At 31.3% G+C, this 17,953-nt stretch overlaps 1 long non-coding RNA gene across 1 annotated transcript; it reads left to right on the plus strand.

Moving 5' to 3' along the window:
* The first annotated feature begins 7,848 nt into the window (after positions 1–7,848).
* On the plus strand, positions 7,849–8,970 carry LOC146931971 (uncharacterized). The gene is made up of 2 exons (XR_015006892.1): positions 7,849–8,094; positions 8,554–8,970. It is a non-coding gene; the product is annotated as an uncharacterized LOC146931971 (long non-coding RNA).
* Positions 8,971–17,953: the final 8,983 nt, after the last annotated feature.

Raw genomic sequence — 17,953 nt, forward strand, 5'->3', positions numbered from 1 at the left:
TGTACTATTTCTCATCTTTTATTCATTTTCACCTTTGTGATGACTCCTAGAGAGAATTATAGAATCTACCTTTCCATTGCATTTGATCTAGAACCATGGAATCCTCTAATTCATAACATGGTATTAGAGCAAGATTGGTATCCACCTTGAAGGATTTTCTGCTGCATTTTCTCGAGAAAATTCAATTTTCTCATCTTCCGTTTCTTTTCTTTCTTTCCTTTCTTATTCATTGTTTTTTTTCCTTTTCTGAATCAGTGAATTTTGCGTCCTTTTCGTGCTATTTTGATTTTTTGTTCTTATAATTGTTGTTCATCCTTCAATGTCCAAATTCGGTTGTAATTTCTTGATCAGAATTCACGTTCTGATTCAATTTCACAATCAATCTATATTCGTTTTCATAGCAATTCGTTCTCATCATTTTCTCCTCAAATCCTAGGGTTTCGAAATTTCATGTTCAATTTCATCTTCGATTTGATTTTCTTGCTCGAAATCCCTCGTTACTGCGGTTTTCCCCAAATCTTTGGTTCCTTATTCATCTTTGTGTTCGTCTCGCGCGTGATTTTTTTTTTTTTTGCGCTCTATGTTTTGGCAATTCTCGTTCGAATCTACTTCGATTTATTGATTAGAATCAGGTTCATTTTCACGCTTGATTCAATTTTCTTTTTCGTTCTTGCTCGATTAGGTATCTGTTCTCATCGCAATTTTTTTTCTTTTCCCAATTCTGTTACGATTTCTTCCATGAGTCAGTTACATTGAATTACTGTTTCTGCCTTTGAATCATTGTTTCTGTTTCAATTTGTTATTTGGATTGAGTTGCTACTGTCTACATATATGTTCATTATGTGTGAAGCAATATTGTGCCCAAAAGATGTTTGATACAAGTTACCTTTGAATATGGATTTTCATGGTTACACTTATGCTTCTGGTCTATGGATATATTCATCACACTCATTGCAATTGTGATTTTGTATGATGCCACAAACATGAGAATCGGGTTATGCCAATGAGTAATCAAGTTATGATTGCTACTAATTGGTCACTCAAGCTTTCAAATGAGATTCCATTTCAGATTTTATGGTCATTGGATTGTATAAATCCTACTCCAAATATGCCATTTGTTGCAGAATTTGGAAGGTGGTATGTGGACAATTGTGTATTTTTTTTCCTGGAGGATTGTCTTTGACATTCATTGGTTCTGATTTCACAACACCATCAGCCATTGATTCTTAGTGGATTGGTTTTCTTCTTTTGAAAGTACAAGGCTTGCTGCCACTCATCAGTTGGTACATGTTGACTGCATAATTGTACCCATCTTTTGTGTTCTATTTCTGTTTTCCAGCAGCTGTGCTTTACTGGAGATGTAAGATTTGTTGTTATTGCCAACAGTCCCTGTGCATTTCAGCTCATTAGTTTTGGAAATGTTGGACTGTTTTTTGGACATTGGAGCCTTGTCACATGTATTATGGACTGTTCAAGGGTTTCTCACTACATTTGTAGGCTTTGAGAGCCGATTGTTGAATTGATTCTGTTCTGGCTTTGACTGATTCATTGCAACTGGTTTTTTTGGATATTGGTTTGAGCTGGTTCTGCTGTTCAGAAGCTGTTTGGTTCAGAAGCTGTTTGATTCAGAAGCTGTTTGGTTCTGTTTGGTTCAGAAGCTGTTTGGTTCAGAAGCTGTTGGGTTCAGAAGCTGTTTGTTTGGTTCAGAATCTGTTTGGTTCAGAAGCTGTTTGGTTCAGAAGCTGTTTGGTTCAGAATCTGTTTGGTTCAGAAGCTGTTTGGTTCAAAAGCTGTTTGGTTCAGAAGCTGCTTTGGTTACCTAATGCTTGCTTCTGGCTTTCTTCATCAGTAGTTTTGTGGATGCACAATTGTGCTAGTTTTTGGCAGATTGTCTTTACCACTCGGCTCCCTTCCTTTATGAGCTCTACATGGCACTTTCATGCCCTTGGTGTGGTATTTGGTGAGGTTTATGATTCTGGCTCAGTTTTTGGATTATTGGAAGATTCTTGGATTGTTTACTTTTCCTTGGTTTCTTTGTCCTGGATCGTTGTTTGGAGTGTTTCATTATTGGAAGCATTGATTTTGGCCTATGGTTTGAATGCATCAACATGGATTGTTTTCTATGGTTTGAAGACACATCACATGGCTATGCATCTTTATTGGCTTGCTTTTGTTTTTTCTTGTCTCGGCTTGGCATAGGAGGGCATCACTTTTATCTTTGGAAGCTTGGTCTTGTTGCTTCATGGTACTTTTGGTGTGAAGTTTGTTCAACATATGACCTCCTTCCATTGTTGACTATGGCTCTTCCTTGCATTTGGTTTTTCTTGTCTCGGCTCGGCATTGGAGGGCACCACTTTTATCTTTGGAACCTTGGTCTTGTATATGACCTCCTTCCATTGTAGACTATGGCTCTTCCTTGCACTTCCTTTTTTGATATCATCATTGATTTTGGATATCCTTGTTCTTCTTGTCTTGTGCTTCTATCTTGAGTTCTTGAGAACTCTTGATGGTTAAGCGTTGTGCCTTAATTGGCTTTGTTGATATTGGCTTCTACCGGATGGTGGTTAAGCGTTGCTTTGATGCTCCTTCCTTCAATTGGTTCAACCTTGAGTTGCGGTTGCTTCTTGTTGGATGAGCACTTGTTTGATATTTTTCTTAGCCGATGTATTTCCGGCATCTTTCCTTGTATTTTCTCATTTCAAGTTGGATGTGTTTTTAAACACCTTCCAACTTGAGGGGGACTATTAGATATACATAGTTTAGTTACAAGGAGTACTAGTCCTATTAGTATATATAGGTGTAACCTCCCCATAAGTGGGTTAACTTTCTCATTTGTAATATTACATTTCACTATCAATAGAACAATTCTATAAGCTTTTCTCTCCTTCATCAATGGATGCCATGTTTCCTAACATGGTATCAGAGCAAGGAAGAGGAATAAAAATCAGCTAGGAATAAAAAATAATGGAAAGGAAAAGGAAAAACCTCCATAATGAGTTGTTTCATGTACTTTTCCTTTGCTTTATTTTATGATAGCTACTGATTTCACAACCCTGAAAGCTTGTTCAGCCAAAGGAAGAAAAAGGTTAAAGGTACAACAGAGTTTAGAGGGTACTATTAAAAGGAATCCAAAACTGTAGCTTTTGCATTGATCTCAATACTATCTTTATATCCAGCACCTTTCAATAATTCCATGTGGTTCTTAATTCTTCTTCTTGGGCACCTAATTTGTCACGCTAGCCTGAAACATTTGTCTGTTGGCTCACCACACGTGATAAATGTGTCTGATTGCAGTAAGTGATATCATTAAAAAATGTCACTATATATACAATAATCAACTCATATATATATCCAGCACATTAGCAACATATTTTGTCTAGTATATCACTAGCACAAATCCAAAAAGAGAAATGATATTTTTACAATTATTTTATGACAACCTTATTGTTCTCTCATTTTATTGGTCAAAAACAATAAAAAGACAATGAAAAGAGAGAAAATTGTTCAAAAGTCATCACAAAATGATTGTATAAGTATCATTTCTCTTTTAGGATTTGCAGAGGATTCTAGTGAGTCATTGCCAGTTGGTAAAGAGTTTGTTATGTTTTGTTTAAAGTCGTTGTGAGTCATTGTATTTTCCTAACTAAACAACTCTATAGGGTGTCATTGTCTTTTCGGTATATACTATTGGGTTGATCCGTTTAGAAGACACCTAGTGGATGTTACGGTATGAAGACCATTCAAGGTGAAGATCTGAAGTTCGTCTCTCTTGGGAAAATTATATCTCAAGTCTCAAGCACAAGTCAAAGGTTAAAATCCCATGAAGAAGTGAAGATTCAAGTGAAGGAAGTTGCGGACGCACGCGCCCCGCACATGACATTGGTGCATGACGTGTGCAATGAAACTGCAAAGAGGGAAGAATTTTTTGTTGCACGTGCAACACGCGTGGTGGTGTGTGCGGTGAGCACACTATGCAATCATCAGATGACAAGTTGGCTTAATTTGCATGCGTGACGTGCGTAAGACTGTATGTAGTGCATGTGCATGAACGAAAATTAGGTTTTTATAATCCAAAGCTCGGCCACAAGCGAGGGTTCCTAATTTTGACGACTCAAAGGCCTTAGCATGTATAATTATTATTTCCTTTGAAGATTTTGTTTATCACTATGAGTAGTTAAACTCTTCAGATTATGATTGAATGACGCTCCTCTATGATATTATGTTTTTCACTGCCTGGTCAACTTTGAATTGATTCTAAGTTATATCGCAATTAACACTAGGTGTTGTAACTTGAACTAGGTATAGTGTTTTATAATCAATTTATCAAGATGTAGGAAATTAATTAGTGTGGTAGATAGTTTAATGATAAATAAAGATTTTGATAAAATTAGTTTCACCTAAATTGTTAGGTGTCTATTTTCGATAAAGAGGACCTTGAGCCAAGAAATTGGTCTTATCAATTTTGTTAAACTGTTTTGGACATGGAAATCAAATTGTCATTGCTTAGGAACTAGTATTACCAAAAAAGAACACAGAAAGGATTCAGGAAATCCTAATCACCCAACATCATTCTAAATTAAATCCCTTACTCTAAAAGCTTATTAGGTCATGCAACCATTAACCCTAATATTTTCCCTCTAATTTCATGCAATTAATGCTGACCCTACAAATATTTCCCTCCCACTAATTGTTGAATTTGAATTTCAAATTGTCTTGGAAGTTTCATTTTCAGTCTGCCTTTCCATTTTTTTAGGCTTACTATTATTTATATTATTTATGCAATTTGATTTTTCAATTCAATTATTAAACACGACCTTTCTTATTCAAATTTCTTCACACCTAGAATCTCTCTTCCGCCACGCCATCACCTACATAGCCATCAACCGTCGTTTCCGCACAAATTTGCTTCGAACATCTTCATCCTAACACTAACCAGCAACGATGAACACTGTCTCAACCCCACACTTCTCAATTCAATCAAATCCGTCCTCCTCGCCTTCATCACCACCGCGCAAATTCTTCTCCAACGGCTACGACGTCGATCGGGCACAAAACAACAGCTCTCGCATGATCCTCATCGACTATCGCCTCCGCTCTGTTGTCTCCGAACTTCTCTCTCATCCCATGCCAACCATCGCCGCCTTCACACCGTCACGCCTTCGCCGCAGGTTACATCCTCGCATATCTTTTCTTTATGTTGTCCATATCTGTAACTTTTTCATGTTAGTATCTATAAACCTTTTGAATTCATGATTTCTTTGACTGCTACATGTATATTTTTCACATGTATTCTAACTGTTTGATGAAAAGCCCAACTGAAAAAAAAAAATACAAAAAACCATTCTCTTTCCAATTTTTCAGAGTTAGGATTTGAAGATGGTTTATTTTTTATTCGATTTGTTGAACTTAAGTTTGTTGAATTTAACGCAGGGCCTTTTTGGATTGACATATATAATATTCTATGTGATTCTGTGTGATTTTTTTAGAAGGAAATTATGTTTCTTAATATATAAACAGACATGTTTTTGGTTTGTTTACTTGAAAACCTGGAGAAAATACTTTAACTTGAAATTTTGTATTTCTCTTATTGTGTTTTTTGGACATTTGATTGGTAAGTGAATTGATATGTTGATCAAGATCTCCAAAGAAGTGTTGTTCTGTTATATCGATTGGAAGCCATTGATTTTGGCTGAAGAATGATTGTTGAGAAAGAAATAGATAAGACTGAAGGTGCACCACAACCAAATGCAGTTTTTTATGATTGCTTGAAGCCTTGAACTTTCATATATACGCACACAACCTAGCTTGGTATTAAAATGAGTTTTTGATGAGAGTTGTAATGCAATATAGGAATCCAACTATAGTAATGCAATTTGTTATATCAAACTTGCTTTCTCCATATTTAACTGAAGATAATTGATGAATCCACAAATGACTAATGTTGCCTTATCTGTTTTGGTTCACTAATTCTCTGGTTTTGTTTTGGTATTTAATAGCCAATGGAAAGATTTGTTTCTTTTGATCAAATTTAGGTAGATTTTTGTTGTTGTCATTGTGTTTGATTTGTATGGTATTTAAATTTCTACTTCAATTTACAATACAAGGTTGGGTGCTCGACGAGGAGATGTTTTGAGGCGTGTTGTGCCGCTGTTGTGAGCTGTTTGCGCAGGCCTGTGCTGCTGTCTGCGTTTTTTGGCACCTGCAGAGGCTGTTTTTGGACAATCACGAGCTGCTGCTGTCATGTGCTGTTATCTGTGGGTGCTGCTGCTGTTTGTGTTCGGTGGGGACAGTTAGGGGAGTGGTCGACTGTTAATTTGGTGCTGGTTAAAGTTCATATAAAAGTTTGCAGGTAAAAAGTTCTAAGAATGGACATTGATTGACTTCTAAAAAATACGATGAAGAAAATTTATTTTAGTTTCAAATTATTATGTTGTTGAGGAAGCTTATCACTCTTCCAAAGCTTATTACTCTCTGTTCCTCATTTTGTCATTGATGTTGTCTTAACAATTTTATATTCAGTTTCATTCTCTTTCTATTTGCTTTTTACTGAAGTGTCTCCAATTTCATGTAGAAAAAACTGATGTGGAGAACATGATAATCGAATGAGTAGCATATATTTGTTTGAATTTCAATTTATTATACGTCAAATATCCATGCCAATATGTTTAAGTTTGTGCTTTAATTCTTTTTTCTTTTATATTCTGTGGTTCATGAATCAAACTGGTGAAATATCAAAGCGATAGTACACAAATCCTTCAATTGAGTTCTTTTCAAGAGTGATTTTTCCTAAACGTTGCTTTGGCCACAATTCTTGGTATATCAATTTGAAGCTTCTGTGTTGTTGAATACATCATATATATAATTTAGATCAATATAATCAATCTATATAATCAATATAATCAATATAATTTGCAGTTTTCTGATTATTTTTTGTTGTAGGCATTTCGGATATGTACCTATTTACCCAAGTTCACACAATCCTGGAATATTGAATTAACATACTACATGAGTTACGGCAAAAAAATTTAGGTATGAAGGAAATGTCATTTACTAATTGTATGTATGTATGGATCTATGTATGTATTCAAGTATTTCTGTCATAAATCATTGTGTCTTTGAGGAAGATTTGTTAAGGTTCTTTGAGGTCTGCCTAAATGTTGTTTATTTATGGTTATGCATTTAAGAGGGCACTTTTTTAACAACAAAGATGGATTAACCAATTAGGGAATTTTAGAAGGTTTAATCATATTCATGGGTTTAGTGTTTTTCATATGAAATCATGGAGTTCATTTTTGTTTATTGTTCTTCTATATATTTTTACTCTTGGACTACACAATGCATACGATTCTTATTATTTTTCTTTTTATACACCCAAGCACCCTCCAATAGCCAAATTTTTCTTTAGTTCCTACCTTATATGTGGTGTAGAGCCGATACAGTTTACTAGATTATACATTGTGTAAACCTTACAGTTTATAAGATTGCAATAGTGAGTTTGAGATTATATAGCCTCATACACTGGAAGTTGTATCTCAAATATTAGAAAGGATAAAGGATTATGAGGATTTTCTTTCATAAATTAATAATAACATAATTTTAAACTCTTTTTAAGGATAATTTTTAATTCTTTGTTTGTTTCAGTTATATAGAATACATTAACTTTCAATGTCATTGACCTCTACAATGGAACAAGAGATATATGTAGTGTCTTTGGCAAGGTAGTCAATATAGACTGTGATATCTCCATATAACCTCTCCTTTAAGCAAATTGAAGACCACTTAATATTTTTTAAGTTGTTGCTCACGTTATGTATATATAACCATGAACGCATATGTAATTAAACATGTAATTGAAAGAGACAACTTAAAAGAGCATGAAAAAAAATAGAAGAAAGAGAAAACTAATTGATCTTACACTTAAGAATTTGGAGCAAGTTATATTGAATTTTGTAGTATCATATAATGATGAGTTTAGCCTTGGTCTTTGGCTATGTAGTGATCTTTATTTGATCAACATCACCTGCAGTTTCTGAATTTGCAGTGTTCGCACATCCTACTACAATGATGACTTCAGATTCTTCTACTCTGAGCATGGCAAGTCCTCAGTCCTCAGATTCTTCTACTGTTGATCTTTTTTTTCCAGTCTGTACTCCTTTTTTGTGTTTGACCTTTTAAGAACTCAAGTTTCATAGATTATGCTATCTTCTTTTTGAATTAACCACTGCTTGCGTATAATATGCCTTCATTTTCTACCTTCTTCGTAGTGAGTTTATAACTAGACGTGAATTTCAAGGAGACTTATGATATCTTATTTTCTTTTAATACCTTCTAGATAATGAGTTTGAATAACATGAGATAGAAAGTATGTTTTTTCTGGTGCAATCTACGTTGGGATTAGTAATAACCAATGAGAACTTACAGATTTTGTTCTCTGCCCATTTGTGTTGAGAGACTTCATTTTTGCATAACTAATCCACATCATGTATATTGAATTTCATGATTTTTGGAGGTTTACTAATGCAATAATATCTCATGATTGTCATATATGTGTAGGTTCACTAATGCAATCTTTGGAGGTTTATATTTCGAGAGAAAGATATGTTAATTTTTGGAGTTTCAGGACTGTTTTTGCAAGGCATTTGGCAAACATGTATGGAGGTTTTTGCTTATCTGTTGAAGTTAAAATAAATACAGAAGTATGAAGGAAGATAATTTAGTTGTGGTGCAGATCATGCAATGGTGCAAGCGACAAATAAATATTGTGTTTTTTTTTTTTTTTACAAGAATACTATGTGTTTATTATGTATGTATAGTTTGTGATACATTGGTGTTGTACTTTAAGTATTTTGTGTAATTCAAAGTTGTAAATATACGCAGAGCAAATATTAGAGCAAATATTTGAGGTATGATGTAAACCTCATTTGGCTCATTATTGTGCCTTAACTTAATGAATTTATTTGTTGTCTATTATTTTTTTTTATTTTTAAAAATAACAAGTTTGATTGTATAATGACAGACGTGGAATGGACTTTCAGGACAACAGTTTTCATATATGAGACCTTTATATTTAACCAAAATTAATGAGATCTTTTTATCAAGTAAATTAAAAATAAAAATAAAATTGGAGACCTTATTTAACATCAACTTTTTATTTTATTTTTATGATAAACTTTATACAATATAGATTGTATTATACAGTCAATATGACCCGTGCGGCGCACGGGTCTCAAATCTAGTCTCTTTTAATTTCTTTTGCAAACCAACTTTTAAAATCCCCCAATTTTACTTTTAATTAAGTATTGATTAATTGTCAAGTAGAAACAATAATCCATGTAAAAACAAATCTTTATGAATATTATTACTTGTCGACATAATTGGTACACTTGTCAAAAGTTTCATCACTTACTACCAGTATGGACGATGCTCTAACATCATTAGGCGGTTGACGCCTCAAATGCTCGATGTGGTATAAACATTTGTGCAAGAAGAGAGTGAGGCTGAGAATTGTCGACTTGTTGAGGGGTTCATGAAATCGCAAGAGGAGCTAAATGTTCAAATAGAATGTTAATTTTTTTCATTAATTTAAAGATATTATCGTGTCACTACCAAAAAAAATATTATTGTGCATTAATTTTTTTTTTGAACTTTTACGTGTATAATAATAAAATATACTCCTCTCGTCCCACAATAAGTAAGCCTTTTGTAAAAAAAAATTGTTTTAAAATAAACGACGCATTTCACTTTTCAATACAATATGAATTATTTTTTTCAATTATAACTCTAATTAAGAGTACTTTCATCATTCTCAATTCAATATATTCTACTTTGCATTTATGATAATGGATAATGCACTAATACTTGACAAGAGCACTTAACACCACTTTTTCTCTCTATCACTTATACATTTTTCTTAATATATGTGAGATGAATAAATGACTCACTTAATCTGAGACGGAGGGAATAATTGAAATAGATTGTTAAATAAATTCATATATTCTCTAAATATCATATTAAATCTTTATAACTAATTTCATTGATTTATTGCTCTTTAGTATGTTAAAATATGTATCATATTATTTATTTGAATACATTAACATGAAATAGACTTTTAAATAAGTTTCCAAGTCATAACTAGATTTGAAAAATGCTAAACTTAGAACCGATAATAAGGGAGTAACATGTAACATACCAGACCAGACTTTAAATTTTTTGATCAAGTCAAACTTACGCCTTCTAAAACTTATCTTGACCTAACTTATTTCCACGCCTAATCAAGTTTCTTTCATTATCCATTTTTGTTTATCTCTTTGACTTATGGAAAAGGCTAAATCGTGATATCCTTCTTGAGGTTATGTGACAAGATCAGCATATGGTTGAATTTTAAAACTAGTATCTCATTTATTGTTGATAATTTGTGATTCCAGATGCAATGGATGATCACTCAGATCATAGTTGTTTTGTGAGTATCGTTTAAGAATTACATCTCTAATATGTTATTAATACCATTTTTTCTAATACTGAAATAAATCAATTATGATATTATGATCACTCTATTATGGTACTGTAATAGCTCAAATATGGTGTTACAATCATTCTAACTTTTAACATCTTCAAATATCAATATGATATTTCAACCATTCAAATATGGTACTACCACCATTCTAATCTCTAACTTCTCTAAGAATTGAAGAATAATATATTCTTAAGATCATTCTTAATTTTCGAAGGGACGTTAAACCTCGAAAGGGACTATGATCTTAAAAATATATTGTTAAGACCATTCTTAATTTTCTAAGGGACGTTATACCTCAAAAGGTGCTATGATCTTAAAAATATATTTATTCATAAGGGACGTAAATTATCAAAAAAAAAAGTATGCTCTTAAGACCATTCTCAATTCTGAATGGACATTATATCTAGAAGGTCTATGATCTTAAGAACACTCTTAATTTCGAAGGGACATTAAAAAGGAAATGAAGAGAAGAAAGGCTTGTCAACACAAGCCAGATAGGAAGAGAGAAGAAAAAGATTTGAAGTTTTAGAATATTTTTCGATGTGTGAAATGAACTATGTGAGCTCTTTATTTATAGAGAAAATTCACAACTAATATGTGAGAAACTGTGGAAACAAATAAGTTAAATATTATTTTGAGAACAAGTAATTCAGATATTAGATCTAGTTCAAAAATATCTCAAATTGAGTACCAAAATACTATATTGATCAAAATATATTTGAGAGCAAGTACCAAAATATATTAGATTGTATATCAAAATATTTCAGATTGTGGAATTTGTATTTCAAAATATTTTAACTTGAGAGATCAAGGTAGTGAAGATATGTTTCATGCTTTGTTTTCCTGCCCTCGTGCCAAGGACGTGTGGTCCTTTTGTCTCCACAAGTCGGTCACTCCTCCACATCGAGATAATTTGCGTACTTGGATGAAAGAATTTATTTCAAATATTGGCCCAGTTGGTCCCATTATCATGTGGAAGATTTGGTGTTCTCGCAACAAATGTATCTTTGAGGATATTAAGCATTCTGTCCAAGAAATTGGCGCTCAAGTGTTATCATCTCTGCATCATATCTTGAAAGCTTTTGCTCATCCTACCCCTCATAGTGTTCAGCAGCCTGCACGTATTGTTAGTTGGCAACGACCTAGTATGGATTCAGTAGCTCTTAATGTTGATGGCAGTGTGTTCCTTGATTCCAACTTGGGAGGTTTTGGTGGTCTTATTCGTGATCATACAGGTTCCTTTTTGCATGGTTTCTTTGGAAAAATTAGTAGACCTTGCATCCTCCATGCTGAGATTTTGGGTTTATACCATGGTTTGAAGTTGTGTTGGGATACTGGATTTAAGCATGTGGTGTGTCTCTCTGATTCAACTATTGTTGTTGACCTCATCCAAAAGGATTTGAATGTTCATCACAAATATGGAAATTTAGTCATGGCTATTAAACACCTTCTTCGTAGAGATTGGGTGGTTAGTTTACGAAATACTTTGCGTGAGGGTAACGCTGCAGCTGATTTTCTAGCTAAAAAGGGTGCTCTTAGTGGTAGTAGCTTTGTTATTTTGAATGAAGCCCCTCCTGATATGACCTCTATCCTCTTAGCAGATGTCATGGGTGTTGAGTTTGTTCGACCCTAGTATGGGTCCTTTTTAGTTTTTTTTTTCTTCCCTTTTGTTACCAAAAAAATAATTATTTAATTTAACATTTCCAAATAAAATATATAAATATATTTTTCCGCTAGTGCTTATATCATTCACGTGATTATTTACCCTTTAAGGGTACAACCCACTACATAAACATTACTAATACGTGTGATCTATCTAATGTAGGACTTTCACTTTTTCAATTCACACTACACTATTTCTATCCAATATAAAAATTTATATTGTCTTTTAACTCAATTTTCACACATGTTTCAACGGAGCCCACGTTTCAACATAATTTAGCTAGAAACATAACCAAAATTATAATCTATGAATTTATTATAATTTTCGTTGAAAAAAAATGTATTATAAATTTGTAGACATTTATCAACAACAATGATCGATGCCAATTGTCAATATATGATTTATACTATATATAAAGAAAACAGCCCTTTTCAGCTTTTTGAGTTGGCCTTTTCTTTTTTCAAAAATGCCTTCAATTTTCAATTCAAATAACGCATGTAACAATAGATAAGAATAAATTTGAATATTAAAAAAATGTAACAAACACGATATGAATTTATGTATATCTATTTTTTTTTCTTTATCATTTAAAAAGTATGGCAAATTAGATGAATATATTTTTACTTACTATTTCATTATCCCAATTATATTTTTAAACAACTTTTTCTATAATAAAGATTGTTGTTCGTGTCATTAAAAAAACAACAAACATTTATATTTTTAGTTTTAATCAAAATTAAAGTTTTATAAAAGAAAAAACAGCGTTTATAATTATCAAACATTAATGCAATAAAAAGTGCGGAAAGTTGTCCGTCTTTTCATTAGTATAATATAAAAAAGTAAGTACCGTTAACAACATCCATAAACCGCCAACTTGTCAAAAACAACATCCATAAACCGCTGGAGTGTTCTTTTACAGCCTGTTTGGTTTGAGAGAGAGAGAAAGAGGGAGGAGAGAAATAGCTAAGAAACTGCCCACTTCTTTCGTTTGGAACACGAGAGAAACAGGAGCGAGAAACCAAACCATCATGGGTCCCACACCTTTTTTCTTCTTCTCTAACCTGCGAAGAAAATAGAGAGAAAGCTTCATAAATTCATTTTTCCATTAATACCCTTGCTTGTTTCTCGATAAAAAATGGAGAGAAGCTTCTTCTCTACTCTTTGGGACTTTCCTTTTTAGTGGCCAAAAAAAATTACAGAATAAATCTTGCCCTGCTTGTATCTGTGAAAGAATCGATAGAAGACAGAGGAGAAGGGAGAAGTTAAAAACAAATTGGAGTTTAATAATAACAATCGTTGATTGCCTTATCAAAAAACTATATTAATTTAAAACTGAAAAATTGTGTTTAGAAAAGGAGAAGTTAATACTAACAAAAAAGTGATTGTGGCTGAGACGAAAGGAAAAACGTGTTGTATAACATGGTGGATATTTATAAGTTGATTTAGTCAATTATATTTAAAACAAAAAGTTATAATAAAAATATTTATCAATTCAAATTTATAATTTCTAAAATTACAAAAATAATCTAATATTTTACTTTCAATTAAAATAATAATCTAATTGGTTAAATTACTAGAAAATTGATTTAAGTTATTTAAAAAATTAAATAAATGACTCAAAAAACATTAAATTAATTTTTATATAAGGTTTTTAACTTAGGGGTATTTTGGTACATTTCAAAATAATCAACACTTCTTTCTTCTCTATCTCTTCTGTCTTTCTCTTATACCAAACAACCTATCAAATCAACTCTATTTCTCACTTATTTCTCTCTTTTCAAACTCTCTCTCACATATTTCTCTCTTCACAATTTCTATTCTAAACCAAACACACCCTTAGTGTACAAACCGTGTGCAACAAGGATTGTCTCTATGTCTTTCCAAAAAAAAGTTTGTCTCTGTGTATTTTTTAAAGTATATTTTTTTAATAAAGATTGTGAGTAAATATTTAAACGGAATGAATATATTTAGGATCTCTTTATTTTTTTTATTCTTTCCATTTTCTTTATTATTATAGTTTAATAATGCAAACTCAAAAATGTGACATTAAATAAATTTATATATTCTTTAGAGCTTTGTTATTTATTCTTTAGAGCTTTGTTATTTATCGCGACGGAACAGTCACAAGGATCACAAATTTGTTTGTTCCGTTAGATCATTTTTTTTTTCATGACACGTGAGTGATGGATCTAGATTAAAGTCTTTACTACGAAATAAGAGTATGCCGTGTCATGAAATCATCAGGACAATATTTTTTGCTATACTTGCCTATTCTTTATTACACGTAAAAACATTTAAAAAGTTTAGTAGTAGAGAAAATAAAGAGAGTTCCAACTTGAATATTGGACCACTCCAATCCTTAAAAAAAAAAAAAAACTTGAATATTGGACCATCTTTAATCATCATGTTAAATGTACTTATCAAAGAAAGCAGCGGTGAAGCTAGCAAAAAGTTTATGGAGGGGCCAATTATAAAAAAATAAATTAAAACCAACATATTAAATTGAAAGATAAGTATGTTTTTAATCTCATAAATTATGTAATTTTTAAGGTTTAGTTCTTACAAACTTTTATGCAGCTTTTAGTCTCGATTTTTAAAAATTTCACAAAAAAATATATTTTTAGTCTTGCATTTCATTTCTATAACAAAAAAATTAAGGACTAAAATTAAACAAAATCTTATGAACTTAACTTAAAAATCGCAAGTATTGTAGAGATTAAAAAACAAATTCAATATGTAAATTAATCAATACATGAAAAAAAATCACAATAATTTTTACTTATATGAGATGTAAATTAAAGCAACAACAAAGTATAGAAATTGACAATGGCTATTAGAAAATTTGGACAAAATGCATTTCAGAAAACCAATTTTATCCATAATTGAGTGTTTACTAAATAGATTAATAATGTATTTTCCAATGTAAACTAATAGGTCATTTGCAATAAGTTCATTTGTCCATTTAATTTGTTTATGATTATGACTATTGTCTTGATAATTTTTATTGTTGAAAAGTTTTCTCTATACTCCCTCCGGTCACTATTATAAGCAAAAAAAACTACTTTTTAGGTTCATTGAATGGGGGACGTATGTGGTCATTAATATAGACCACATACATCATTTATTCAATGAACCTAAAATGTAGTTTTTTGTTTATAATAGTGACCGGAGGGAGTAATTGTTATTGAGACTAAAAGTATCAAATCAATATAAATAAATCTATCAATTCTGTAGTAATATTTTTACATTCTTATTTATCTAATTTTTTACAACTGAATTTGTTTGGGATAGTTCAATATTTATTATTTAGGATAGCTGAATATAAATACATACGGACTGATTGAAGAATATTTTTTTTTTTTGGTAGCCAAAGCTACCCCTCCTATATGAAAGGAACCGCCCCTATTGGTGATGCCACGAGATAAAGTTATTGACTTCTTCCTCAAGTTACTGTGCAAAAAAAGCATTACATACATCTAATCTAATTGATGTACTCCATCCGGTCATTATTATAAGCAAAAAAAACTACTCCCTCTGTCCCGGAATATCTGACCCATTTTTCTAAAAAAAATTGTCCCAAAATAACTGAGTCATTTCAATTTTCAATACAACTTTCATCATTCTCAATACAATATTACTCTAATTAATACTACTTTCATCATTCCCAATACAATATATTCCATTTTCCCCTTTATTTATACATTTTTCTTAATCTGTGTGAAAAACCAAACTGACTCAGATAAAACGGGACGGAGGGAGTACTTTTTAGGTTCATTGAATGGGGGATGTATGTGATCATTAATATAGACCACATATATCATTTATTCAATGAACTTAAAATATAGTTTTTTCTTATAATAATGACCGGAGGGAGTATATGCCAATTCTGAGTGGAAGGAATAGCAGGAATTAATCTTAATGTGAAAGGAACCGCCCCTGAAAGAAAGTATGTTAAAGCATGTGATGTCGTAGATGATAATTGACAGGAGACAAAAAAGGGTTATAGAGAAGTCAGTCAATGAGAGATTCGGTAGAAAGTCTAACCAAATGACAAGAGTCTAAGCTACACCTTCCACTCCTTCCTCGTAAAATTCCTCCTGTATTTTCGTCCCACTTTCCTCTCATTTTTTTCATTCTTAACTGCTAAGTATTTTATTCTATTCGTTTACACCGAACATTCCCTTCTCTCTTACACCTATGTCATAACATAAATAAGATAAAACAAATATAATATACTTCTCTTTTTGTTATTGTTGAAATTTACGTGATATTATCTGCTCTGATTTAGTTTAGTGTTCATTGAGCTTCATATCATCTACCTCTAGTTAAATTTCCATCCCACTATATTAAATTTATTACAAACTGCACTTTAATCTTAATGCGTTTATCATGTAGTAGTGTAGTGGTCGGGGCATGATTTATTTGTGCAAGTGTTGGTGACTAAACTGAGATTTGAAAATAAACTCAGTAATTTTGTAAAAAATAAATAAATAAATAAATAAATAAACTCAGTAATCTTTTTTTTTAGGAAAATGCTATTTCTCTAGAAAAATAGCATCAAGAATTTTTCAAGACACAGCTGATAAGTTTTAATTGCATGATTTATTTGTTCACTTCCTATTTTCAGCCACATATCTTTGAATTGTGGCAAATAGTGCATTGTGATTGACTGTTCTTTATTTTTGAAGAATTCTTGATGTTATTTTTCTAGAGATATAACATTGCTCTTTTAGTTATATTAATTCTCAAAATAGTTATACAAATACTTGATTGTATGTATCTTTTTTCTTTTTTTCTTTTTCTTTTGGGGAGATTGTATGTATCTTATATAACAATATATATAAAAGGGACAGGGTTGGTAAAAAAATAAATAAAAGGGATATATATATATATATATATATATATATTTTTGGTTTTTTTTTTCCGGTTATACCTTAAACAAATTTTTCCGTAACAATATATCGTTGATGTTATTAAAAAAGATAAAAATTTATATTATACTTATACTAGCGAAAAGACAGACATACCTTTTTTATTGCACTAACGCTTAAAATTTATGAATAGCGTTTTTTATAAAAAAAATCGATTTGTTAAAATTAAAAATATAAATGTTTGTTGCTTTCAAATTATAAAAATCAAATAAATCATGATTATCTATTTCAATAACACCAAAAATATAACAAAAAAAAAAAATAATCTAAATTCTTATTTTTTTTAATGGGACCAACAACAATGTTTATTATAGAAAAATTGGATTAATATAATTGAGATAATGAAATATTTTTCTATAATAAACATTGTTGTTGGTCCCATTAAAAAACATTGTTGTTACAATTTTATTTTAGAATCAAATATTGTTGTTACTATTGGATCATGATTTATTATAGAAAAATATTCATTTAGTTTGTCACTTTTAAAGGATAAAAGAAACAAGACTGGACATATATATATACTCATATCATGGTTGTTACAATTTTATTTTAGAATCATGCTAACTTTCATGTAAGAATTCAAAAAATGAAAACAATTGATAACTTTCATGCAAGAAAAGTTGTTTTTTGATGTTTCAATGTGTTGAATGCACAAATTCCAAGATAAAATTTTCATTTTAAACTTCTCATCAAGTGCCCTGAGGCACTTGTTATCATATACTCATATCGTGTTTGTTACAATTTTATTTTAGGATCTTGCTAACTTTCATGTAAGAAAAGTTGTTTTTTGATGTTTCAATGAGTTGAATGCACAAATTCCAAGATAAAATTTCCATTTTAAACTTC

This window comes from Medicago sativa, chromosome 4, assembly GCF_051527215.1.
Source record: "Medicago sativa cultivar Bolivia chromosome 4, Bolivia_mono, whole genome shotgun sequence".
Taxonomy (NCBI): Eukaryota; Viridiplantae; Streptophyta; class Magnoliopsida; order Fabales; family Fabaceae; genus Medicago; species Medicago sativa.